Source organism: Hordeum vulgare, chromosome 2H (genome assembly GCF_904849725.1).
Source record: "Hordeum vulgare subsp. vulgare chromosome 2H, MorexV3_pseudomolecules_assembly, whole genome shotgun sequence".
Classification (NCBI taxonomy): Eukaryota; Viridiplantae; Streptophyta; class Magnoliopsida; order Poales; family Poaceae; genus Hordeum; species Hordeum vulgare.
Window position 1 is genome coordinate 424,749,096 of NC_058519.1, and position 26,418 is coordinate 424,775,513.

A 26,418-nucleotide genomic window follows, 5' to 3' on the forward strand; every position below is an offset into this window, starting at 1 on the left:
GATCAAGTCATGGTGGGCGGCGAAAAGGGATATTAAGTCGAGGTCGGCGCAAACACCACTACATGACCGAGGTTGCTACACAAAAATAGGAGCATGATGTAGATGCCAATGATCGGCTATGTCATTGTTGTTTGTATGATTGTCACACCTCTAATGCGAGCTAAGGTTGCAATGATTTCTCGTAATAATTCAATTGAGATGATGTATGTAGCGTCAAGTTGATGTGGTACCTCTCTAATCCCTTGACACCATTAACATGCATACATGCATGCATGCCATTTGAAGCAGGTAGCATGTGCGTACGAAAACAACACAAATCAGTGGCAGAGCTAGCTAAGAAGAAAAAACTGAGATGGCCTTGTTTTTGGAGGAATTCATCCAACAGCTAGCTTAAGCTAACGAGCTTTGTTACCTAATGAGTTGGCCATGACAAGAAGAGTATCAAGCAAGAAAGGGCTAGGCAGGCGACACGACCACCCCAGTATGATCATCAAAAAGGAAAGGAGAAAAATATCAAACGCAATCGAGAGTTCTGATGGTTAGCATCTGCGCGTACGTTGCCATGCCCTGTTTGTCGCAGGTTCGAATACCTCTTTCCACTTTTCACACTGTTATTTTGTTATTCTTTCTGTTGCTCACAAGTTCGAATACATCATTCCACTTTCCATAGTGTTATTTTGTTAGTCTTTCTCATGCTCACTGACATGTGGGTCCTACAGATATGGAGAGAGAGGTCGACTGATGCGGCATGGCTAGTACGTTATTGTATACTTGAATTGTATGCACAATCGTATCTCAGGACCGGTGCTCCAAGTTTGCGGACCGTATTGAGTCCGTCTTCACAAGTATGAGGACTGTATTGATACATTTTCTGAGTTTGAGGACTGTTTTGGATCTAGCCAACAACTTTAGGGGGCAACGACACTTTTTACTCCAATCTTGTGCAAAAAATTCAAACACTTTCATCGCTTGTGTGATTTCTAGAATTTTCGCTACTGGATGCAGAAGTTTCTGTTTTCCAACAAGATCAAAGCCACTATCACCCAACATGATCCTAAAGGCTTTACTTGGCACGAACACTAATTAAAACATGAGAAACACAATCATAATAGTAGCATAATTGTGCAAACACTCAAGAACAGAAAGCAAAAGTATAAAAATAATAATCATTGGGTTGCCTCCCAACAAGCGCTATCATTTTACGCCCCTAGCTAGGCATAAAGCATAGATTCAAGTGTTGTCATCCTTAGTTTTTGCTATCTTTGTAAGAGCTTTCTCAAACCAGGGTGGCTCTTTACGTTTTCCAATATTCTCACGAAAAGAGACCATCTTAAGATCCAAAATATCCAACCGCTTATTACACAAGGTAATCAAAGTATTCATGCGATTGAGATTTCCACTGATATGTTTAAGAGGTTTATAAGATTTTTGCAATTCAACAAAAAAAAAGTAGATCACTCAATTTGTCTATTATTTGAACTCCTTCTTGTGTAAAAGTAAATCCCTTTTTGAGTGGTGGAACCCCCAATATTCCCTCTATTATTTCATAAGCAGCATTAGCATCAATCTCAACAAAATTTTCTTTAGCGGGAAAATCTAGAACTTGTCTGTGATGCATGGTTAATCCTATATAAAAATTGCAAAGCAAAATCTTTGCATCTCCTTTTAAATTGCAAACATGATACGATTCCATCAACCTATACCAAGCATCTTTCCAATTTTCTCCTTGTCTTTGTTTGAAGTACAAGACTTCAAAATGTGGTAACAAAGGAGGAGTAATAATGCAAGACATAATGACCATACAAACAAGAGTTAGGACAAGAAAATGGCGAATGGAAAGAAGGAAAACAAAAAGGCATTTTTTGTGAAGTGGGGGAGAGGAAAACGAGAGGCGAATGGCAAATAATGTAATTGCAAGGAGATGGGAGTTTATGTGTGGGAACCTGATATATCTTGACTTGATATCCCCCAGCAACCGCGCGAGAAATCTTGACTCCTCGCTGATTGCATTGGTTTCTGTCCAAGCTAAAAGGGTGATGTACCACAACAACGACAAGTATTTCACTCAGTTATGGAACCAGGGAATCAATCGAGTAGTAAGATCCACAAGACTATGTAAGTGGTACGTGCACACAAATAACAAATCCTCACAACCCAACACGTGTAGGGGTTGTCAATCCCTCATGGGTAAAACAAAACAATAAAATGATAGATTGATAGATGCAAATAAAGTAATGGTAAATAAAACACAACAAGGTTTTTTGGGTTTTTGATAATATAGATAAGAAAACAAAAGAGAAAATAAAATGGAAGCGCGGATAGCAAAATAAATCTTGCAAATAGACGATATAAAGTAGACCCGAGGGCCGTAGGTTTCACTAGTGGCTTCTCTCGAGAAAATAGAAAATGGTGGGTAGACAAATTACTGTTGGCCAATTCATAGAAGAGCGAATAATTATGACGATATCCAAGACAATGATCATGTATATAGGCATCACGTCAAAGACAAGTAGACCAACTCCTGCCAGCATCTACTACTGTTACTCCACACATTGACCGCTATCCAGCATGCATCTACTGTATTAAGTTCGTGAAGAAATGGAGTAATGCTTTAAGAATGATGACATGATGTAGACAAGATCTATTCATGTAGGAATAGACCCCATCGTTTTATCCTTAATAGCAATGATACATGCGTGTCATGTCTCTTTTTGTCACTGAGATTGAACTGTAAGATTGAACCCATCACAAAGCACATCTTCCCATTGCAAGATAAAAAGATCAAGTTGGCCAAATAAAACCCAAATATTGGAGAAGAAATACGAGTCTATAATAATCAAGCCTGGATATAATTTCATAGATCTGATCATAAACTCATAGTTCGTCGGATCCCAACAAACACACCACAAAAGAATGAGTTACATCTATATCAAATAGATCTCCGAGAGACCACTGTATTGAGAAGCAAAATGAGAGAGAAAGCCATCTAGCTAGTTGTAGTGCCCCAGATGTAAACCTTGCCATATTTGGAACCTAACTCATGTGGGTCCACCTTGTCATGCTATGAGAGAGCCCATGCTCATTATTTCATGTGATGTCACCTTATTATTTTTCTCTCTTCCTTTGCATGCATGCATTCCTTATCATGCCATGTGTTCTTGTTGTTGCATTGTGTTCTTGTGATTTCATGTGTTGCCTTGTGAGGATGTTGTATGTGGTGTATAGCCTGTGTGGGTGATGCTTGTGATAGTTTTTGCTTAGGTTGCAAACCATCCTCCCTCTCTCTCTAATTTCTACTCTATGTCAAGATGCACTTCTTCCTTTCCCCTTTTGAAAATGCTCAAGTGTTAGCCTTGAATTGTGGTGGATGAGAGATGTGAATTGCTGGTTTGAATGGGTGTTTTAAAGGTGCATAAAAATTACAAAACAGATCAACTAATGCTGTTTTGTAAAATATTTACTTGCTCCTAAATTCTTGTTCTTATTTTTATTGATTAGGTCTTGATTTTCCATGCCCAGGGTTGTGCTTGTGTTAATTTTTTTATCACTGGTATACTACCTTGGGCATTTCTTTCTTCCCTATTTGTTTCTGAAAATAGGAAACCAGCAGGGAGAGGTTTTCCTCTTATCTGCCGCCCTGGTGGGCTGGCTCCCGCGCAGGAGGCCCATCTACCCCCACCTTGCGCATGGGAGCCCAGTCCCACGACGCCTCCCTCCTTTCTGATGCTGTTCCCCCCCGCGCCCTTCTTTCCGTCAGCAGCCGAGAGCCAGAGAGAGTTGACGGCGCCGTTGCACGAACGTCGAGGGTCCCCCCCTATTTAGCCTGGGCGTCCATGCCTCCCCCCTCGCCTAGGGTTCCCTCCATTCCCTCAGCCGCCGCCGCCACCTCTCCCATCCCCATCTCCATCTCTCCCTTCCTCCCCAAGGTAAGCTTCTGTAGGAGCTACAGGTAGAGTAGGCAGCAGCTCCTCGCCGGCGTCCGCTGCGCCCCCATCTCCGTTCGCCGCCGTCGTCATGCCCGGGAGCTCGGGGTGGATCCCCGCGATCCATTCCCGGCGCTAGGAGCCCCGGGGACCGACCACACCGACGGGGCCAAGCTCGTCAAGGGCGCGCCCACGATGTCCTCTCCCTCTCCTTCGGTTCGACAGCAGGATCCATCACGTTCGGCGTCGGTTCTTCTTCCCCTCCAGCGCCTCTTCCTCCGCAGATCGATCTCCTTCCTTCCCCAAGGTGAGGGAAGTCTTCCCCTTGCTTCCTCCTCCTCGGATCCGTCATAGAACCGCCATGGAAGGGGCTCGCTTTTCTCTGTTCCTAGCATACAGTAGCAGGGCGTGGTGCAGTTGCGGTGCAGTAGCAGTACATCGGGTGGTAGCAGCGTGTAGACGTGGTGCATGGCAGGCGCAACCCTTGCAGGGGGTAGTTCTCCTGCCGTGACGCAGCAGCAGCAGCAGCAGGCGCCCGACGGCCTCCCTGTCGCCGGCAGCCTCTGTAGGCAGAGCAGAGAGGCGCTACTAGTTGACCTTGTACGCAACCCTCCTCTGATCAGTTATCGATCTGTAGCGTAGTGGTAGTAGTAGTGCTGCCAGTTGCCTGTTTCCTGTAGGAGGGCGTGGGTTCGAGTTCCCCCCTCGGCACCTTCTTTTTGTTGTTGTTTTCGGGACAGAGATCTACAGGGAAGCCTTACCCTGCTTATTCCACCCCTTTGTCAAAGGCAGTAGCAGTAGCGCAGTGGTTGTGTGTGGTGTGTTGCACCAGGGGCTCTGGGGTTCGAATCCCAGAGAGACCCAATTTTTTCTTTTCCTTCTTTCTAATTTTTGTTTTCCCTTGCTTTGTTTGCTACACTTGTGCCTAGATCAATGGGTTACAAGTGCCCTCATATATTTTTTCCTGTTGTTTGAGGGAGTAGTGAGAGAGAGCATGTAGGTAGTGTTCATGTGAGTTATGGTAGATGTGGGTGTTATGTGTGTGTGTGTGAAGGCTTGAGGGTGAGTGTGTGTGCAAGTGTGTGTGTGACTCTACACACATGCTTGTGCAATTGCACAAGACCTTGAGTTTAAGCCTTGTGTGTTAGTAGTTTTGTGCATGTGTGTGTGTCTCCCCACACACTTATGCATACACACCCATGTGAGTGTGTATGTGTAGGTGAGAGAGTGTGTGTGCTTGTTCTTGCTCAATTGTGGTGTGAGTGGGTGTGTCCATGAGCTTGGTGTTGGACTCATGCCACCATTGGCTTTGTGATAGTGTGCAATGGAGTATGTGGGAGTTGTTCTAGTGATTTTGCACATGTGATGATGCACTAATCTCTATAGGTGATTCTATGTAGATTTTCTTTTCTAGTTTGTGTCACTTGCTCCAAGTAAGTGCCCACAAATTATATATGTTTTCGGGGTATAATCTCCCAAGGAATCCAGTGGTGAAGTTTGTTTTGCCATTAGGATACTTTATGGAGTTGACAAATTCAGATTTGTGGCAAGTTTGTTCCATGATTCCATGGAATAGGTGGAGCCCAGGGGCATGAGTTTTTGTGTGATAGTAGTAGGGGTTTTGCTCTACACTATAGTGGTGTCATTTATCACTTGGTGTTATGTGTGTGCAAACTATGCCTAGACAAAGTGGGCATGTGGCTGAAAAATTCCAGTTTAGTGAAATCTGAAATTTCACTAAGTCTGGGATTCTGGAAACATTTTCTTCTCTTATAGATGAGGATGTTCTGGTCATTCTGTTGAGAACTAGCCTTAGTTCAGTGCTAGGATTTTGAACCTGGTATGTTTGTGAAGCTCCCTGTCAATTGTCAAACCATTTGGAGTCGAGTAGGTTATGTTTTGGTTGCTGTCAAAAAGCTTTAGAACAGAGACAGAAACTCAGGTGCAGGAATTTTCACTAAGTCCCTGAGATCTGATGGTTTTGGGAAAGTTTGTGGCCTGCTATCTTCTAGAGTTTAACTCCTTTTGCTGTGATTCTTGCTGGTGTTGGTAGTGTTCTTGGTGGGCTACAGCCACATATATTATTTGTCATGATTGAAGGCCTGTAGCTATGTTGCATGTAGCTCCCAAAGAGCTAAGATGCAGATTGTGGCAGATTATGTAGTATAGTCATTTTGAACAATGTGTGTGCTTAGTTGATGTTGTGGTGTTCTTCCTTGATCCAATCCATTCATGTTGGGTTGCTATATGTCTTGGCAACCTGGGAGTACCAGATTTGTGCCATTTGAGTGTGTGGTGTTGATTCTTCCACAGAGCTTCATATCTTGTTTCGTTGATTCCCGTTGATCCGTAGCTCCGTTTGCAATGTTCTTTATATGGTTTTGCATCGTTTTCACGAGCCGCATCTGTTCATGCCATCCTCATTCATGTCAAAATAGCTTAGTGTACAGTTATGTCCAGAAACTTGCAGTAGTTTATTTTGCTTGTGCTAGTGATAGAAATAGTGGTGCATGCTCTATTTTCACCTCATGCATCATGTGATTGTTGCATATTGTGGTGCTGCTGTTCATTGGCTGTTATTATTATGTTGGGTAGCACCGGGATCGGAGAACGAATACATGGTGTCAGGAGAGTACGTGCAGGACGAACCAGAACCATTCCAAGCTGAGGATATCACAGGCAAGATGATATGACCTTGATTCCATCTCTAGACTTGTTATGTTAGTTTCGTATCCATGTAATATTGCTCGCTGCCTACCACTGAAATTAAATTGCCTCTTCATATGCCATGAGCCCAAACACCGTTCTCCTTCCTAGCAAAACTTGTATGGCTAAGTAGGCTTTGCTCAGCTACTAATGTTAGCATTTGCTAGTTGGAGGTGCTTTGACTCATGTGATAACATGAGCTTTGATATCATTATTTTAAATTATGTTATATAATTAATGCACCTATATACTTGGTAAATGAAGGGAGGCCTAGCCTTTTGCCGGGTGCTTTGTTCCGTTTTTGCCGCCTTAGTTACCGGTTACCGGTGTTTGATTCCATAATGATCGCTCCTAACACGTTTGGGGTTGTTATGGGGACCCCCTCGATAAATCGCGTAGTGCTAAGGCTTGTCCGGCAGGACCCAACATTGGTGTTAATTTGCTAATCACTTAATAATAACCTTCATAGGGAATAGCTACCCCGAGGAATTTAATCAACAACCCGGGCCAGTGCTCCTCATGAGTGTTGGTCCAAACTGGGCAGACTATGGGGCCACCACAGGGCAACCTGAGGTTTGGTATACCTGTAGTGTGACTCATCCGGCGTGTCCTGAGACTGAGATACGCGGCTCTTATCAGGGTCATCGACACGTCGGAGGTCCTGCTAGCCTTGCCTTACCTTAGCGGTATATCTTGCGTATAGGAATCCCAGTGAAGCTTTGGCTTCCCCCAGAGTTGAGGTTTTCCTCTAAGGAATCCGACGAGATCACGAGATTCGTGATAGAGGATGCCTTTGCGGTCTGTGTTTGTTTGTGACGGACTAGTTGGAGCACCCCTGCAGGGTTTAATCTTTCGGAAAGCCGTGCCCGCGGTTATGTGGCAACTTGGAATATTTTGTTAACATCCGGTATTAGAGAACTTAAACATAAGTTAATAAAAATTGCCAACTGTGTGCGTAACCGTGACTGTGCCCTCGAAGATCTCTCTTCGATCGGGAACACGGTGGGGTTATGAATGCCGTAGGAAGGTGTTCAGGATCACTTAGTGATCAAGCTATCCCGACCGCTAGCGTAGACCACCTTCACTTCCATTTGCGTAAGTTAGCCACTTAATCAAGCTTAGATTGCTGCAGCCTGATACACTTCTCCCTTACCCTACCTAATAACATGGCTAGTTCTGGCACCAAGGTCTTAGATTGCTGAGTTCCCGTGGCTCACAGATTCCTCCGAAACTCCCAGCAGGTACAGGTACCCCAGAGACAGATGATCCCGACGGCACCCAGCTGGCGTGGCAGTACGACGAGGAGACAGACCGCCTCTACGTGAACTATCCAGAGGACTGAGGCGTGGTCGTGATCGTGGGCCTGCAGCAGGGTAGCATAGCATTTTCCATGTTTTGTAGTCCGTAGCGGAACTACCTTGATTGTATCTGTGATGTACTCTGAGTTATTAATAAGAAGACAGTTGAATCCCGAATTGTCTACTGTATTATTATTTGTGCTATGTTACTTGCTTGCGAAACGCTTAGATGCGCTTCTTTCCTATTCGGGGGCCTCGACTCCCAGATCGGAAAGGACCGCATCTTGGTCGTTACACTAGTGCCTACGGACCCGTAGTTCTGATATGAGCTACTCACGCATTATCAGAGGAGCACCAATGAGGATGATAAACCCCTTTGTGATCGTGTTCCCTTTCGGAACGGGCTCTAGATTGGATCTCGTGGATTCTGGAACTTGCGGCGGCTTAAACAATTTTTTTGTCCCCTCCTCTAGGGTTTGTGGAATATTGCGGTATTTATATAGCTCAGAGGCAGTGGAGGAGGTGTACGAGGCCCCCACTACCCACCAGGGCGCGCGAGCGGCCCAGGGCGGGCCTTGGTGCCTATTGGGCTGCCTGGGCCTCCCCACGTGAGCATCCTTGGTCCTCAGGTTTCCTTCCGCTCCAAAACAATCTCCAAAAACTTTCATGGTATTTGGACTTCATGTGATATTGATTTTCTGTGAAGGAATAAACAAGCAAAAAACAGCAACGGGCACTCGACACTATGTCAATAGGTTAGTCCCAAAAAATGATATAAAGTTGCTATATAATGATTAGAAAACATTCAAGAATGATATATAACATCATGGAACAATCAAGAATTATAGATACGTTGGAGACGTATCAGCTATAACAATCCTATGGCTCTCAAGTTAATGGGGCTCAACAAGAACTTAAACATAAGCACACAAAGCAACTATAATAGCAATATGTGCAAAAGAGGACAATCCGTAAATATGCAGATGAAACATATACTTCCGTAAGTTAGAAAGTTCTAAAAAATTAGGACATGGTAAACAATTTGCATAAAGTATTGTGCAAAATATTCAGAATTTTTTGACGTTCCAATAAAATAGGAAAAATCAAACACTACAACCAAAGTTTCTGTTTTTGCACAACACATATCAAGCAAGCAATTTAAACATCCTAAAGGTTAATCTTGGCACATTAGTTTTATAATACAATGTATTTGTACAAGTGGGTAATTATTTTTGTTTAAAAGTTGGTATAATCAAGATTCACAAAGTTTCCATGTGCATGATCAAAAGTTTAAGGATGTCCCCACTTCAACGGTGCTCATCTTTCTCACTTTCACTTTTCTTTTTGAAAGGTTTTCTGTTCCCCACTTTTTTTTTAAATAATTTAAAATCTTAAAACAAAATAAAATGAATCTCTAAAACTTCAAGGTTTTCTCTCTAGCGGTGCTTTCTTTAAAGCCATTAAGCTAGGCATATAGTGCTCAAGTAATTGATCCACCCGGATCCCAAGGTAAATAAAAGTTAATAATGTTTTGTAATTAAGTAGTGAGCATAAAGTGATATATATCATGTGACAACAAAGTCTAACTCTCTTCTTATGCATTGGCATGTCATAAGAGAATAATTCATTCACACAAAGTAAAGACCAGTACATAACATAGGTAGTTTCTTGCAATTTTATCATATTGGAAACATAGAGGGGTGAAGATTTGGTTCCTCTCTCATAATAATTGCAAGTAGGATCAGCAAACACATGCATATTATATTCATCAAAATAGTTATGTGTAATGGTAAATCACAACCCATCAATATAATCCTTAATAAGTGAAAGTGAAAGTGCGTTATATTGATTAGAGGGGGGGGGGGGGGTGAATAGACGATTTTTAGAATTTCATCGCTGAGGAAATTCCTCTTGAGGAAATTCCTCACTGATGAATAATGTGCAGCGGAAACAGCGCAGGATCACAGGTGCGAAGATTACAATAGCAGTTTACTTGATGAAGATTATGAGAATCGGGTTGCACAGTATGCACGCACAGAATAAGCAGGTGAAGATTAACTGGTATGAAGAATTTGAGGTTGGGGAAATTCAGAGAAAGTCTTGAGCAAATTCTTCAAACAGTGACAATGAAAGTCTTCAACATACAATATTGAGGAATTGAAAGAGTTGAAGAAATAGAACCTGTATCACGATGAAGACAGTTGTTGATGACCCAGTTCCAACTGCTGTGAAAATCGTACGTTTGGTTTGGAGCGGCTTGGTATTGAAACCAAAGGACACACAATCCCTACCGTATTCTCCTTGAGCTAAGGACACATAGTCCTCGCCCAACACTCGTGGTAAGTCTTCAGGGCAGACTTCAAAACCCTCACAGACTCGGTAACCCGGCGATCCATAATTGACGGCTGGATTGCTCTAGACCATGACGCCTAACCGTCTGGAGGATGCACAGTCCTCAAAGGTAAAAGGCTTCAGTTTCACACAGGAACAAATTCTTCAGTGATGCTCAATCACTTGGTTTTTGGTTTGTGGTTTGGTGTTTGGGGTATTTCCTCACTTGATGATTTACTCTCGAAGACTCTGAGGAATTTGGGTTGTTGTAAATGACAAGTGTCAGCTTCTCGTGGAGCAGCCAACCAACTAGTGGTTGTGGGGGGCGACTATTTATAGCCTGGGAGCATCCCGACATGATTTCACATAAATGCCCTTAAATATTATGACCGTTGGTGTGGATAAGATCGGTGAGGTGGCGCGTATCGCGGCAACGGTCGGAACTCTCAACTGTGAGAGTTCTCATGTCTCTCATATTCCTCACTTGAGGCTTTTGTAGGTTTAGGCTTGGGTTGAGCATCATGAGGAAATTCATTCCGTAGTATTACGTCGACCCCCTTTAACAGTAGAGTGTTCCTATGACTCAAGAGTAGAGAAAATGAAACAGAAAGAATAAATCTTCACGCTTCAAAGTCTTCAGACTGATTTTCTTTAGGACACACCGAATTCCCGATCTTCAATATCTTCATGAGGAATATCAATTTCATCGCAATTACTTCGCGATCAAAGTCTTCAACTTAAGACCAATTTGTTCAGCCGAAGACATACATTTTTAGGGGTCGATATTCATCGTATAACTCAAACTCCTCAGCGACTTATAGAGCATGTGTACACTTATAAACACATTAGTTACTTAACCTATAAGTCTTCAAACCACCAAAATCACTAAGGGCACTAGATGCACTTACAATCTCCCCGTTTTTGGTGGTTGATGACAACAAGGTTAAGTTTTCAACGGGGATACAAATATGAAGTGTAAATGCTGAGTTTGAGGAATTTGGAATCAAGATACTGGGAGACTCCCCCTGAAGATGTGCATATTTTGAGGAATTTGCTTTTCACAGCAGATGCACATTGATGATTTATATCATGGAGATCTCCCCCTGTATCTTGTAAATCATGCATACATTTGACATATAAAATGAGGAATTGGAGAATGCATGATGAGAAATGGTATCTGAAGAATTTCAGCATGCCTGCATTAATATATTTTGAGGAATAAGCATGCGAAGAAAAACGTTCAAAAGAGTCAGAGTACCATCGGGCTTAAGTTACAACTCATTACATAAAACACTTCAGAAGAACCAAGAGTTTGTAACTTAATAAAGTTCATAAGCTCCAAAGTAGTTCTTGTTTGAAGACTAACTCATATTTCTCCCCCTTCGTCATCAAGTGACGAAAAAGGGACAAACTGAGGACTAACGCCCCACGAAGACTTTCACTTTTTGGCTGATGAAGAGGCATGAGGATTCTTGGCGACAGGCTTCTTCCTTGGACAACTTGAAGTGTCTTTTGGTTCTTCATCTGACTCAGCAGTGCAGAATGAAGAAAAAGAACTGTCCTCAAGGTCAGGAACTGGAATTGGCTTGAATTTCTTCTTGGGAGGCCACGACCAGTCGAAGTCCTGAGTAAACTCCAATTCCTCAAGTTCCTATTGAGTCTTCAGATGATCCAAGGTGGCCCAGGTACGACCAAACACCTCATGAAGATAATAGTGATTTTTCCTCGGTGCATTCTGAGTCGCGTTGAGGGTTTTCACAATGGCACTGAATTTACGCTTTACCCATTTGTGATTGCGATCGACCTTCTGATGAAGACTGAGGAGTAGCTCTGTGTTATTCATCACTCTTGGGGCAGTAGGGCTTGGTGGATCTTGGGTTGCAGTGTCATCATATGAAGAATATATGACTCTGCTTCACGAAACTGGCCATCAAGGGGACGATTTCCTTCATCAATCACAGATTTTCCTTTGCCTTCAACAGGCTCAAATTTCTTCTTGATGACTCTGATGGGCGGCAGATATCAGATGTGATTAGGAAAATCAGCATGGTAGTTGATGTCTGACCTTCTTCTGATGAATCTCATGATCCACGGTGCATAAATCTTCATGTCAAAAGGTGACAGTGCATTATCAGCCAAAGTCCTCAGGAAGAAGTCATGAAGGTTTATTGGTATGCCATGGATGATGTTGAAAAGGATATTCTTCATGATGCCTACGACATCTTCTTCATCATCATGGCCTTTGATAGGAGTGATGACATTGGCCAGGATTCTGTAGACTGTTCGAGGTTCATACTTGAAGTCTTGAACCAGAAAGCGAGTGCTTGGAGGTTGGTCCTTGGCCAAAGGCTTCATGAGGACTTCCATCAGTCTTTTGGGCAGCTCACGTTCATCATACATCAGCACTACATTCTCTGAGGGAATTGAGACTGGAAGAGCTCGAAGAATTCAGTCGCAGGCGCTTTGTAGTGCGTGTGTTGAGTCATCCAATCCAAAACCCAAGTGTTGACATCCTTTGGGTCTCCAGAGATGTGCAGTCTGGCGTAGAATTGAAGAATGATGTCGCAGTTCTAGTCACCAATGTCAGTGCAGAGAGGCAGCAATCCAGCTTCATGAAGAACATTGAGGACTGGAGTGAAGCAAGGAATTTCTTCCATGTCACAGTGAGGAATATGCTTGTGCTGAAATATCTTGTTCCTCCCACAAAGCACTCAGGCATAGTAATTGAGTTGGTTCCTCGTCCAAAACTTCTGGTGCCTGATGCAAAGCTTGTCATAAGGATTTGCGTCAGTAAAGTACATCCGTTCTTCATAAAATGCTTCTTTGTGAAAGTTTGGCCTTTTGGAGAAAGGTTGATTTTGCTGCGGTTGAAGATTATGCTGCTGTTCTTGAGGAGGAGCTACTATAATTGCTGTTTCTGTGTTTACCACAACAATAGCAGTTTCAGTATTTGGGGCCGGAGCATTTTCTTCATTCTGAGCATTTATATCAGGTTGAGGATTTTCCTCAGCTTGAGGATTTTCCTTGTTGGAGGAGGCAGTTGTAGCATTAGTCGCTGCATTATCTTCAGCTGATGCAACTGATTCTTGCACAGATTCCTCATGGAAGGTCTTCCCATTATATCCTGTGAGGATTTCTGTTGCGGCAGGAGTAGGAGGGATTTGAGTTGACCTTTGTGAGCGATGAGTTTCTTCCCATAAGTCATCATGAATAACTGGAGTGGTGCACCTAGTTTCATCATCACCCAGAATTTCATCAGATGTCTTTTGAGAATGGTAGGTTGAGGAATATCATCAATTTGTATTTCCTCATCCATGATTTCTTCAGCTTCAGCATCCTCCATTTCTTCATCTTCTTCAGGAATGATGTAGTCAACTCCGAAGGGAACCGGTGAGTAGGATGGAGCTACATTCAGAGGTGTAGCATCCACAGGGGTTGTTGAGGACTCTGTCTGAGTGACCTTTGGGCGCTTGGCCTCTGAGGATTCTGAGGTCATTGAAGTTTTTCTCTTCTTTGCTTCTTTCTCAGCAGCTTTTGTCTTTTTCACGTCTGATGCAGACAAAATCATCTTCTTCACCTTTGAGGGTTGAGGTGAAGGAATAGTATCTTCAGGAGCTGGTGCAGATACAGTCCTCGCAGTTTCCTCAACTGAAGCATTTTCTTCAGCTGGAACATTTTCTTCAGCTAGAGCAGATTCTTCAGCTGGAGTATCTTGAGGAATTTCCTCAGCAGCAGGTTCATCAGCTTCATCTTCTTCTGTCAGCTGAACCGTGTAGCTAGACTCAGGTAGCTTTTGCTGCGCAAGAGGAGCAACTTTCTTGTTGTATTCATCAACGACATCTGTTGCAAGCTTGATGAAATTCACCTTGACATTTTGACAATGAGATAGGCTTGTGTACTTATCTGTCAAGGTTTTCAGTTCAGCCTGAGTTGAAACAAGAGCTTCAGGCGTGAGATTGAGGAGATTCTGCTTGATGAATTTCTCCTTCCTCAGGTTAGCAGCCTTTTCTTGCTTGGCTTGCTATTCTTTCCATTTTGCCTCATTGATGAAAGTGGCAACCATGTGACTTACACCAGGGGGAAGCTTCAAGTCATCAATGGGAGTGTTTGGATCTTCATACCAGAGGTTGATGTAGTCCAGCAGAACCTTCGGGTCCATGGCAATAGAAATAGAGCTGCCTGAGACTTGTGCAACTCGTTCTTGTTTGTTTGTGATGATTGCTTGAAGAGTTTCATCATCAAATTACTCACTTCCTTCTGATGCAGAAGGAACGTTGATGACTTTGTTAGGACTAGGCCTGATGCCTCTTCCAGCAGTCATATTAGTCTTCAAGAGAGGTGGTGAAGACTTTGTAGCAGAACTTGTGGCAGATGGCATTGAGGAATCGGAATGAGCAAGCTGATGCTTAACTATCTGCTTCTGTTGAGGCTGTGAGGACAGTGGTGCTGTTGAAGGTTTTGGCACTGGTGCAGCCTTCTGAAGCAATTGCTCTTTTGGCACCGAGGCCTTTGGTTTCTTTGGCACAACCTTTTTCTGAGGAATAGCTGTACGAGAGGCTTCAGCCGCTGAAGAGGTGGCGGCAGTGGCAGCAGCATCAGAGTCATCATTGAATTTCTTCACGGCTACTTCTGCTTTCTTCTATATCATCAGGGTAGTTCTCAATTGTTTCAATGCTTGAGGGATGAGCGATCTGTTGATTACCCTGAGGAGGCCTCTTGCAAGGTGGCTTGAGGGCGAATTTCTTCGCATATTTTGGAGTTACAAAGCGGTATACCTTCCACTCCTTAGCGCACCTGCGTTCGATTTTCTGAAGCCTTATCTTGCGCTTCACCATGGTTTCTTTACCATATATTTCCTCATCAGGAGTGCAGTAGTCAGCATATATTTCTTCAAGAATATCAACTGTACTTTTATGTTCAAGCTTCTTTCCTCCCTTTTGCTTCCTGTCATCTTCCATTTTCTTCAACTAAGGCTTTTGCTGAGGAATATGCACTCTTGAAGATTCTGATGACACTGGTAAAGTTTCTTCGAGGAACGCCGCAAATGAGTTAAGTTGATGAGAATCTAGTGATTCATCAGCTGAGATTTTGTACCTGTGAACAGAGTATGGGTGCGAAGAATTTGGAGAGGTCATATGCATTCTTAGTTTTGAAGAAATTAAATTTTTTTGAAGTTTCAGAAATTTGACCAGTGGGTTGAGGAATCTGACTAAGCATTCTGATCTTGGGTTTTAGAGTTGTGCAGATTCGAGAATTTACACAATTGAGGAATATCATGAAGAATTTGAGTGGCTTAGTGAAATTCATCAAGTGTTCGAGGAATGAGTGTGCGTGGCTGACAGATATTCTGAGAAAAAACAGCTTACGCGAGTCTAAAGTGAAATAATAGATCAACAGAGGCAGTAAAATAAGATTTTAATTACCCTGAGCAAAGAACACAAATAACATGAGCAGTAAAAAGGTGAAGCTCTTTTGTTCAGATCTTCTGCACCCTAACTTGTCGGCAGAAGTTTGCTACGGTGGTGGCGGAGGAAGAGATTCCGCTTACGGCGTGAGTTCGGCGACGGCGAGGGCAAGGCAGTGAAGCTGTTCCTCACCGACGACGAGATTGCTATTGGTGGCGCTAGGGTTGAGCTCGAGCGGAGAGAAGATGAGAGGACGAAGAGTTTTAACTCAGGGGGGGTAAGGGCCTATTTATAGCTCACGTGAAAAACTGTCTGGCCGAAACTTTTGGACCGAACTGACCTTGCCCATTCGTCTCCACACGACACATGGAGCCCACGATTAAAGCAGTGGATATCGTGCTTACACGATCATGGGAAGTGGGTCCAATTATTGTGCAACGTTATAAAATTCATTTTTGAAGATTTTAGGATTTAGTTGCAAAGTCCTCAGCTGACAAGGACACAATGAGGATTTTGAACAAGTTTCAAGTAGAACGCATATGAAGAAATGAATAGACTCGGTTGAGTATAGCATAGAGGGAAGTCGGGTCGATCACATTCACTTAGATGAAATATCAAATTGAAAAGAGAGCTATAAGTGAATGTTGTTGAGGACTTTGAAGTCTCAGTCTATATATATGTATATATATATATATAGGCAAATGAAAATCATCAAACGTTTTTGAAGAATTTTAAGATTTTGATGATTTTGAAAATCTTGATGATTTTGTGACAAAGCGTCACGTTGATGAATTTCAACTTTGAAGAAAAACAGCTTGAAGAATTTCAAAGTTGGGTGGTGGCGTGACCCACCGTATAAGAATGATGATTTCAGGCGCCGCGTACAATTGTCGTAGGGCCTTGAGAACCAAATTCTTCATTAATTTCCTCACACTAAGAGTGATATTCTTCATTGATTGAAGAAAATCGATTTTTCGTGTGTTGCACATCTAAATCATCAATTTTGCATAAGTGTTAGGATGTGTGCAAGTTTTCACAAAACATTTGAAGACTCTAAGATATTTAGCTCACACCGCAACTTGCAAAACCTTCTCTCATCCAAGGGCTTAGTGAAAATATCCGCTAATTGATTGTTAGTCTTCACATGCTCAATGATGATATTGCCCTTGAGGACATGGTCCCGAAGAAAATGATGATGAATCTGGATGTGCTTAGTCTTCGAGTGTTGTGCTGGGTTGTAGGCGATCTTGATTGCACTCTCATTGTCGCAGTAGAGAGGCACATTCTTCATGTTGATGTCGTAGTCTTTGAGGGTTTGCTTCATCCATAGTAGTTGAGCACAACAGGATCCAGCAGCAATGTACTCAGCTTCGGCAGTGGAGAGAGAAACACAGTTCTACTTCTTTGAGGACCAACATACTAATGATCTTCCGAGGAAACGACAAGTGTGTGGTGTTGACATGCGATCCACACGGTCACCAGCATAATCAGAATCAGAATATCCAACGAGATGAAGATTTGAGCCCTTGGGGTACCATAATCCTAGTGTTGGTGTGTGAGCTAAGTATCGAAGAATATGCTTCACAGCATTATGGTGTGATTCCTTCGGTTTTTCTTGAAAACGAGCACACATGCAAACACTAAGCATTATATCTGGACTAGATGCACATAGAAACAATAAAGAGCCAATTATCGAGTGATATACCTGCTGATCGAAATCTTTACCGTTTTCCTGAGTGCAGAGGTGGCCGTTGGTAGGCATGGGAGTCTTGACGCCTTTGCATTCATGCATGTCGAATTTTCTCAGAACACCCTTGAGGTATTTCTCGTGTGATATGAAGATGCCATTGCGTTGTTGACGAATTTGAAGACCTAAGAAGAATTTCAGCTCCCCCATCATAGACATTTGATATTCTTCACTCATCATGTAAGCAAATTCATCACTTAAACGTTTCTCAGTACAACCAGAAATAATGTCATTGACATATATTTGGCACACAAATAGCTCATTATCATAGGATTTAGTGAAAAGAGTTGGATTGAGTGAACCAGGTTTGAAGCCTTTCTTCATGAGGAATTCCTTCAATGTATCATACCACACCCGAGGGGCTTGCTTGAGGCCATAGAGTGCCTTTTTGAGTCTGTAGACTTTGTCTGGATGCTTTGGATCCTCAAAACCTGGGGGCTGAGCAACATATACTTCTTCCTCAAGCTTACCATTGAGGAATGCACTTTTCACATCCATTTGATATAGAGTAATGTTATGATGATTAACATAAGCAAGTAGAATTCGAATAGCTTCAACTCTAGCAACAGGTGCAAAAGTTTCATCGAAATCAATTCCTTCAACATGTGTGTAGCCTTGGGCTACAAGTCATGCTTTATTCCTCACCACTTGACCATCCTCATCTTGTTTGTTTCGGAAAATCCACTAGGTGCCGATGATATTGTGCTTGCAAGGATCTGGTCATTTGACGAGTTTCCACACATCATTTACCTTAAATTGAGGAAGTTCATCTTGCATGGCTTGAATCCACTCAGGTTCCATGAAAGCTTCAGCAACTTTTGAGGGTTCTGTGATAGACACAAAGGAGGAATGCCCACAAAAGTTAACTAAGTGTGAAGCTTTTGAGCGAGTGAGAGGACCTGGCGTGTCCATGTCATCGAGGATTTTGTCAAGTTCTACTTCATTTGCTATCCTTGGATGAGCTGGTTGAGGATTTTGTCTGGGCCGAGGAATTTTCTCTAGAGCAATTTCCTCAGGAGCACCTTCTTGAATTTCATCAGTGTTGGGGACGATTTCTTCAGCAATTTCTGAGAAGGAACAATGTCTTTGGTAGCTTTGAAGTTGATTGCTTCCTCAGGAGATAATTTTTTTTGAAGGAAAACTGTAAGGGAAACCCCCCACAGCGAGTTTTTTTTAAATAATAAGAACCCAAAGTCGCGCCCGTGGGGACTTGAACCTGGGTGGCTGGGTTGTACATCCACTCCACTAGCCAAGTGAGCTAGGCTCACTTCCTCTCAGGAGATAATTTATCTGGCATAGGAGGCAATTGCTCTCTTTGCGAGCCATTAGTTTCATCAAACTGCACATCTACACTTTCAACAACCTTGTTGTGATAGGTGTTGAAGACTCTGTAGGTGTGCGAGTCATTTCCATAACCAAGCATAAAACCCTCATGTGCTTTAGGTGCAAATTTTGAGCTATGGTGAGGATCTCTAATCCAACATCTTGCACCGAAGACTTTGAAATAACTTGCATTGGGTTTCTTATCAGTGAGGAGTTCATATGAAATTTTCTTGAGGAATTTGTGAAGATATACCCTGTTGATGATGTGGCAAGCAGTGTTGATAGCTTCAGGCCAGAAACGACGAGGAGTCTGATATTCTTCAAGCACGGTCCGTGCCATTTCCACCAGAGTCATGTTCTTGACGCCATTCTGTTGAGGAGTATAAGGAGCAGATAATTCATCAGTAATACCAAGTTCATCAAGATAATCATCAAGACCAATATTTTTAAATTCTGTCCCGTTGTCACTCCTGATGTGTTTGATCTTGACGCCGAAGTTCGTCGAGGCCCTTGAAGAAAATTGTTTGAAGACTTCCTGCACTTCAGTTTTATACAGAATGATATGTACCCAAGTGTATCGAGAATAGTCATCAACGATGACAAAGCCATATAAGGATGATGCATTGGTTAGAGTAGCATAATGAGTAGGTCCAAATAGATCCATGTGAAGCAATTCAAACAGACGAGTAGTAGCCATGATGGTCTTCGAGGGGTGTTTGGATCTCGTCATTTTTTCAGACTCACAAGCACCGTAGAGGTGGTCCTTGAGGAATTTGACGGATTCGATGCCAATGACTTGCTTTTTCTTTGCCAGCGTGTGTAGATTCCTCATGCGTGCATGACCAAGTCTTCGATGCCATAGCCAGCCTTCTAAGGTTTTTGCTAGTAAGCATGTGGCTGGTTGAGGACCTGTGGAAAAATCAACAATGTACAAATCTCCTCTCGTAAAGCCTTCGAAGACTTTGGATCTGTCAGATTCCATGATGACTACACATCTATATTTTCCAAAGATAACAACCATATCAAGATCACAAAGCATTGAGACTGACATGAGGTTAAATCCAAGGGATTCGACAAGCATCACTTTGCCCATGTGCTTGTCCTTGGAAATAGCCACTTTGCCAAGTCCCAATACCTTGCTTTTACCTTTGTCAACATAAGTGATTTGCTTCAGTGGTGATGGAGTCAGTGGCATATTCAGCAGCAAGCTTTTATCACCAGTCACGTGGTTTGTACAACCACTATCAAGAAACCACTTCGTACTCTTGGGTTTGTCATCCTGCAGATGGATTAGTACAACTTACCATCTCATATGCTTCAAACTTGAAGAATATGATATCAATTTCATCATATAGGAATTTAATCATAAACAGTAAATTTGAGGACGTGTGAAATGTTATAATTTCATCAATTTTAGCTTGCGTCCAATCAAGCATTTTCCTCAGGTCTCCAACAAATTCTTCAGATGATGATTTTCATCTAGAGACCTGACCTGCAGAAGTGATTAGTTCAAATTCTTCACCACCCACATCTGAAGGGGTGGCAAAGAGTTCATCATCCTGCGAGCACCATATGAGAAAGGGGCATTGAAGCTAATGCACTTGTCTTCACAGTAGGGGGGTTAGAGTATCAAATGAATAGGCAGAGAAGTTCTTTGATGATTTATGAACATAATGATTTGAGGTATAATGCTCATATTCATATCCCTTGTAATTTCCCTGCATATCAGAAGCATTAGCACGAGTACGAGCATAGTTTTGACTAGTTGAGGATTTTGATCCTCTTGAAGAATTTGGTCCACCTGAGGAATTTGATCTGGGGTTCAAGTTCTTCACAGGTGGTTTCATGAGGACATTCACCTAAAGATTTTCCAAGCAACTTTTGGGGTCCCAGATTTTCCTCAGGGATGGTCCATTCCTGCAGTTAGTTCCAACATATCGAGAAATACTTCACCTGATTGATTTTTGAACAGTTTATAATTGGAGTCAAATGACTCATCTGAGAAATAGGATAATTCATATGCAAAGCCTTTTAGATTGGATGGATCAACACGAGGTCCTTTAGCAGCAACCCATGAGATTTTGTGATACTGCTCAGGTTTCTAGTATGATCCATCAGCATTCAGTTTCCTTTCAAAGACAATTCCTTCTTTCCTCGGGTTCCTGTTCAAAATCTGCTTTTTGTGCACATCGGAAAGGGTTTGATGCCCTTTGAGACATTTGTACATGCCTGTCACATACAATTCCTTCAGCCCTACATTTTCGTCAGTAACATTCGTGGTTTCCTCAACTAAGGAATTTGTTACCACAGGAGCAGTTGAAGAATTTGTAGCAATAGAAGCATTTGATGATTCTGGTGAAGAATTGTCAGTTTCACGCTCGATTCATTTGAGACATGGTGGAGTGAATTCAACTTGATTGGCACTGATCTGTTGAGCAAGTAATGAATCGTTTTCCATTCGAAGATCAACATGAGACATCTTACTTCTGAAGATCAAGTTTCCTTTGAAGAAATTCATAGGAAAGTTTCTCATGATCAGCCAAGAGTGTGCCATAACGATCTTGAAGACTATCAAATCTGGACTGAAGACTTTTCACATCTTCAGTGATTATTTGGGTATGATTCATTTCATCATTCAACACGTCATCACTTCTGTCTAGCAGTTTTTGAAGCTTTTAAATGGCACTTTGTTGTTTAGTTGCAATGTTGGCAAGTTTACTATAACTGGGTTTTTTTATAATCACGAGGTTCACAGTCACTTGAATCAGAGGAGTAAGTGTCATTTGGTACCTTTGAACCTTTTGCCATGAAGCAATAGGTTGGAGCGAAGTCATCAGCACAATCATTAGTGTAGATTGCGTTGTCATTTTCTTCAAGGTTGAAGATTGACTTGCTGACGAATGTGGTAGCCAGTGCAAGACTTGCCACACCAGACTCTGAGTCTTCTTTAGAACCTTCCTCGTCATCACATTCCTCAGATTCTTCCTCAGAATCCATTTCCTTGCCAATGAGTGTCCGAGCCTTTCTGAAACTAGTCTTCTTGTGCGATGAGGACTTTGAGGATGAGGATTTTGAAGATTTCTTCTTTTTGTTTGAGTCATGAGAACTTTCATCCTTGTATTTCTTCTTCTTTGATTCTTTCACCTAGCGAGGACAATCGGCAATATAGGGACGAGATTTCTTGTATTTGTGGAAGGTTCTTTTCTTGTAGTCCTCAGATGAAGATTCCGATTTCCTCATATCTCTTCTTGAAGATTTACCAAACTGGCCACACCTTGTAAACTTCTGGAATTTCCTCACTAGCATTGCAAGCTCCTGTTCAAGTTCCTCAGGATCACCAATGCTGCAATCCGAGTCTTCTTCTTCAGATGAGGGAATTGCTTTGGCCTTCAGCGCACGAGGTCTAGAGTAGATTGGTCCATACATATCTATCTTTTCTTCCTGTTGGAATTCATGAGTATTGAGTCTTTCGAGTATATTCTTAGCTTGAGAATCAAGTTGCTTGAATTTCTTCACATCAGCGACAGAGACAGTAGAAGCGATGGAGGGAATGCTATGTTCCACAATGTACCACGGATCATTGTCAATAGGTTGAAGATGCATCTGCATCTTGGTCTTCAAATAGGGAAAGTCCTTTCCTTCGAAGGTAGGACATCCTGCAGTAACCTTGATCATACCTGAGTCGGCATAACTAAAACTCCAGGTGGTTAAACCAAAATCACACAGAATAAGGGAGTACCTTGCTTTGATACCAGTTGAAAGTGTGTTATATCGGCTAGAGGGGGGGGGGGTGAATAGGCGATTTTTAGAATTTCATCGGTGAGGAAATTCCTCACCGATGAATAACGTGCAGCGGAAATAGTACAGGATCAGAGGTGCAAAGATTACAACAGCAGTTTACTTGATGAAGATTATGAGAATCGGTTTGCATAGTATGCATGCACACAATAAGAAGGTCGAGATTAACTGGTATGAGGAATTTGAGATTGAGGAAATTTAGAGAAAGTCTTCAGCAAATTCTTCAAACAGTGACAATGAAAGTCTTCAACATACAATATTGAGGAATTGAAAGAGTTGAAGAAATAGAACCCGTATCACGATGAAGACAGTTGTTGATGACCCAGTTCCAACTGCTATGACAGTCGTATGTCTGGTTTGGAGAGGCTTGGTATTGAAACCAAAGGACACACAGTCCCTGGACACACATTCCCTACCGTATTCTCCTTGAGCTAAGGACACACAGTCCTCGCCCAACGCTCGTGGTAAGTCTTCAGGGCAGACTTCCAAACCCTCACAAACTCGGTCACCCGGCGATGCACAATTGACTGATGGATTTCTCTAGACCATGACGTCTAACCGTCTGGAGGATCCACAATCCTCAAAGGTAAAAGGCTTCAGTTCCACACATGAACTAATTCTTCAGTGATGCTCAATCACTTGGTTTTTGGTTTGTGGTTTGGTGTTTGGGGTATTTCCTCACTTGATGATTTACTCTCGAAGACTCTGAGGAATTTGGGTTGCTGTAAATGACAAGTGTCAGTTTCTCGCGGAGCAGCCAACCAGCTAGTGGTTGTGGGGGTGGCTATTTATAGCCTGGGAGTATCCCGACATGATTTGACATAAATGCCCTTAAATATTATGACCATTGGCGTGGATAAGATCAGTGAGGTGGCGCGTATCACGGTGCTACCTCTTGAGCTTGCGTTGGTTTTTCCCTTGAAGAGGAAAAGGTGATGCAACACAGTAGCAGTAAGTATTTCCCTCAGTTTGAGAACCAAGGTATCAATCCAGTAGGAGTATCAAGACAAGTCATCAATGTACCTGCGCAAAAACAAACAAACTTGCAACCAACGCTATAAAGGGGCAGTCAATCCCTTCACGATTATTTGCAAGGTGAGATGTGAAGGTGGAAAGTGCAACAAAGTAAAAGTGTAGAGCTGAAAATATGATGTGAAGTAGACCCAGGGGCCATAGTGTTCACTAGAGGGTTCTCTCATGATAGCAAGTATTACGGTGGGTGAACGAATTACTGTCGAGCAATTGATAGAATCGCGCAAAGTCATGAGATTATCTAAGGCAATGATCATACATATAGGCATCACGTCCGAGACAAGTAGACCGATACTTTCTGCATCTACTACTATTACTCCACATATCGACTGCTATCCAACATGCATCTAGTGTATTAAGTTCATAACAAACGGAGTAACGCCTTAAGTAAGATGACATGATGTAGAGGGATAGATTCATGCAATATGATATAAACCCCGTCTTTTTACCCTTGATGGCAACAACACGATGCGTGCTTCGCTACCCCTTCTGTCACTAGGTGAGGACACCGCACAGTATGAATCCAAAACCAAGCATGTCTCCCATTGCAAGAATTATAGATCAAGTTGGCCAAACGAAACCCACAACTCGAAGAGAATTACAAGGATACGAAATCATGCATATAAGAGATCAGAGGAGACTCAAATAATATTCATAGATAATCTGATCATAAATCCAAATTCATCGGATCTCGACAAACACACCGCAATGGAAAGTTACATCGGATAGATATCCATGAAGATCATGGAGAACTTTGCATTGAAGATCCAAGAGAGAGAACAAGCCATCTAGATACTAGCTATGGACCGAAAGGTCTGTGGTGAACTACTCACGCATCATCGAAGAGGCAATGGTGTTGATGAAGAAGCCCTCCGTGTGCGAATCCCCCTCTGACAGGGCACCCGAACGTGCCCCAGATGAGATCTTGCGGAGACAGAAGCTTGCGGCGGCGGAAAAGTATTTTCGTGGCTCCCTGTGGTGGTTTTAGATTTTTGGAGAATTTATAGGCGGAAGAAGTAGGGCACAGGAGCCACGGGGAGCCCACAAGCCTGCTAGGCCTGCGCCCCCAGGCCAGGGCTAGTGGGCTTGTGGCCTCCCCCGAGGTCCTTTTCCTTGGTTCTCAAGTTCCCTGCGTATCTTCTGTTATGGAAAAAATCATTCCGCGGGTTTTATTCCGTTTGGACTTTGGTTAATATTCTCCTATGAAAAAGGTCAAAAACAAGGAAAAAAATAGAAAGTGACACTTGGCACTGAGTTAATAGGTTAGTCCCAAAAAAGATATAAATAGCATATTCATGCATACAAAACATCCAAAGTTGACATGATAATAACATGGAACCATCAAAAATTATTGATACGTTGGAGACATATCAAGCATCCCCAAGCTTAACTCCTGCTCGTCCTCGAGTAGGGAAGTGATAAAGACTGATTTTTTTATGTGGAATGCTACCTAACATATTTGTCCTTTGTAACTTCTTTCTTGTGGCATGAATGTTCAGATTCGTAAGATTCAAAACAATAGTTTACTATTGACATGAAAACAATAATATTTCAAGCATACTAGCAAAGTGATCATGAACTTTTGAAGTAACAAGGCCAAAGAAAGTTATCCCTACAAAATCATATACTCTCGCTATGCTCCATCATCCCCACACAACGAATTTAAATCATGCACAACCCCGGTATTGGCCAAGTAATTGTTTTCGCACTCTTACTTTCTCAAACTTTTTCAACTCTCACGCAATACATGCGCTGAGCCATGGATATAGCACTATAGGTGGAATAGAGTGTGGTGCTGGTTATGAGGAAAAAAGGAGGAGATGGTCACATTGACTCGGCATATTAATGGGCTATGGAGATGCCCATCAATAGATATCAATGTGAATGAGTAGGGATTACCATGCAATAGATGCACTTAGAGCTATAAGTGTGTGAAAGCTCAAAAGGAGAACTAGTGGGTGTGCAGCCAACTTGCTTGCTCACGAAGACCTAGGGCAATTTTGAGGAAGCCCATCATTGGAATATACAAGCCAAGTAATATAATGAAAATTCCCACTAGTATACGGAAGTGTTAAAACAAGAGACTCTCTATCATGAATAACATGGTGCTATTTTGAAGCACAAGTGTGGAAAAAGATAGTAGCATTGTCCCTTCTCTCTTTTTCTGTTTTTTTGTTTGGCCTCTTTTCATTTTTTTGGTGGGCAACTTTGGCCTCTTTTTTTTTTATTTCCTCACATGGGACAATGCTCTAATAACGATGATCATCACACTTTTATTTACTCACAGCTCAATGCTTAGAACAATGATGACTCTATAGGAAATGCCTCCGGCAGTGTACCGGGATGTGCAACGATCTAGCTTAGCGTATGACGTTGAAACATATCGCTAGCTATCTTAAGATCATGCAATGGCAATATGAAAGTGATGGCACAAGTCATGAGACGGAATGGTGGCAGTTGCATGGCAATATATCTCGGAATGGCTATGAAAATGCCATAGTAGGTAGGTATGGTGGCTATTTTGAGGAAGGTATATGGTGGGTTTGTGCACCGGCAAAAGTTGCGCGGCACTAGAGAGGCTAGCAATGGTGGAAGGGGAAAGTGCATCTATACCATGGACTCACATTAGTCATGAAGAACTCATATACTTATTGCGAAAGTTTTATTAGTAATCAAAACAAAGTGCTAAACGCATACTCCTAGGGGAAGGGTTGGTAGGTGTTAACCATCGCGCGATCCCGACCGCCACACAAAGGATGACAATCAATAAATCAATTATGCTCCGACTTCCTAACATAGCGGTTCACCATACGTGCATGCTACGAGAATCACTAACTTCAACACAAGTATTTCTA